General features: G+C 39.0%; 1 non-coding gene across 1 annotated transcript; it reads right to left on the bottom strand.

The window, feature by feature from the left end:
• Positions 1–828: 828 nt before the first annotated feature.
• On the bottom strand, positions 829–954 carry LOC148775190 (U6atac minor spliceosomal RNA). Its single transcript, XR_016039653.1, has one exon. It is a non-coding gene; the product is annotated as a U6atac minor spliceosomal RNA (small nuclear RNA).
• Positions 955–2,435: the final 1,481 nt, after the last annotated feature.

Genomic DNA, 2,435 nt, shown 5'->3' with positions numbered 1-2,435 from the left:
TAGTTGACTTTTTTCTTGTTTCTTGATGTGTGCCTGTATTATGAACTTCCCCCTTAGCACTGCTTTTACAGTGTCCCAGAGGTTTTGGGTTGTTGTGTTTTCATTTTCATTCATTTCTATGCATATTTTGATTTCTCTTTTGATTTCTTCTATGATTTGTTCATTATTCAGAAGCGTGTTGTTCAGCCTCCATATGTTGGCATTTTTAATAGTTTTTCTCTTGTAATTGAGATCTAATCTTACTGCATTGAGGTCAGAAAAGATGCATGGAATGATTTCAACTATTTTGAATTTACCAAGGCTAGATTTATGGCCCAGGATGTGATCTATCCTGGAAAAGGTTCCGTGTGCACTTGAGAAAAAGGTGAAATTCATTGTTTTGGGGTGAAATGTCCTATAGATATCTATTAGGTCTAACTGGTCTATTGTATCATTTAAAGTTTGTGTTTCTTTGTTAATTTTCTGTTTAGTTGATCTATCCATAGATGTAAGTGGGGTATTAAAATCTCCCACTATTATTGCATTATTGTTAATTTCCCCTTTCATACTTGTTAGTAATTGTCTTACATATTGCGGTGCTCCTATGTTGGGTGCATAAATATTTATAATTGTTATATCTTCATCTTGGATTGATCCTTTGATCATTATGTAGTTTCCTTCTTTGTCTCTTTTCACAGCCTTTGTTTTAAAGTCTATTTTATCTGATATGAGTATTGCTACTCCTGCTTTCTTTTGGTCTCTATTTGCATGGAATATCTTTTTCCAGCCCTTCACTTTCAGTCTGTGTGTGTCCCTCGTTTTGAGGTGGGTCTCTTGCAGACAACATATAAAAAACAGCGGTCAGATGCCACGAAGTAGGTGGCAATGCCTTAACCGTATGCGTGTTGTCAGGCCCGAGAGCCTCTTCCATCCTTGTCAAGGGGAGTGCTAACCTTCTCTCCTTTCATACAACACAGATAATGGCCTTTAAAAAGCCATCATCTTCTAAGAATAGACCCCTTCATTCATGAGGATACATTCTAGAGTCATACTGTTTAATGGAGTCTTCTGTGATAATGGAAATGCTATATAAATCTGTAAGGTAGCCACTAGCTATGTGTGGCCATTAAACACTTGAAATGTGCTTCGTGTGACTGAGGGAATTATTACAATTAAAATTTAAATGCCACATGTGGGTCATCGTGATCAGATTAGACAGTGAAGTTCGAGGCCGTTCAGGGAATTGTGAAATCTGCTGATACTTTCCTGACTCATGACAGACTTGTTTTCTCTTTTTAGCCTTTTGATTTTTATTTGATCTCTTATTCCCAGTTATTTTAGGTCTGACATTAAAGGGATCTATTAATATTCAATGCAGACCTAATATAACTCATGGAGCCTTTGTTTCCTGATCTCCAAAATGAGAGTACTAATAATCAGCAGTCTACTACTACAGAGATTAAATGACATAATTGAACCATATGTTCCAAATATGCAAATGGCTTTCTCAGTTGGTTTGCAACTTGTCAGTTTTTGGCATTGACTTTTGTGATTTAGGATTCAAGCCCCCTCGAGGCAGCCATAGATCATGCTTCTCAAGTTAAAGCAAATCCCCACGAGTGATGGAGATGTGCAGGTGGGGTGATGGCAGCGGTGGTGGTAACGTCAACCAGGATTCTGTTGAGGTCCAGGGCAAGCCACCCCAAAATGTGCCTCAATGATATGCTGATTATTATTTTTTAACCTGGATTCTAGTGTTTGTTGAATAAATGAAAGTACAGTTTTTAAGGTTCAGCGAGACATGTTAACATGGGATGGGAGAAGGTAATATGATGAAGTAAAAGCAGGCAAGGAAGAGCATCCCTGATTACAGCCAGGGCTCAACTCCTCCCCATGAAGATCCCATGGCAGCTCAGGAGTAGTTCTTGAACCTGAGTAATCTGAGTCATCTGGCAGCTCTGATGATCTCAGCAATGAAAGTAAGTGCCCTTTGGTTTCTGCAGTTCCTGACTTCTTCCTGCTATTCATTTCTCAGCAGTACTCTTCTGCTTCTCTGGTTAACTATCCATCATGAGGAAGTTTTGAAATGACCAATGCAAGAGAGACACTGTGACCCTTCTCCCTGTCTCTCTGAAAACAGGAAATAAAAACTCTCATGTGAGAGGTGCACTGTCTACATCTGGAAGTAGGACACTGTTATCACCAGAGGTGGGAGATTTGAGCCCAGAAGCCTGTATAGGCAAACTTTGTTACTTAATTTGCTATCCCAAGCCCAAACTCCATTTAGATTCTTCACTAACTGAGCACCCAAACCCAAGTTACTTACTCCTGTCAATTCTCACAAATTTATTGTTTGTCTAAAAAGCATCAATACTGCCAGCTTTGGCTACTTTGGTCCCATTTCTATGAGACCTTTGTGCACATGAATTACAATTTGTTTTCTAGGACTTCCCTGA

Source organism: Moschus berezovskii, chromosome 17 (genome assembly GCF_049115385.1).
Source record: "Moschus berezovskii isolate FMDL1 chromosome 17, NW_MosBer_1.0, whole genome shotgun sequence".
Classification (NCBI taxonomy): Eukaryota; Metazoa; Chordata; class Mammalia; order Artiodactyla; family Moschidae; genus Moschus; species Moschus berezovskii.
This window is presented reverse-complemented; position numbering and strand designations above follow the sequence as displayed.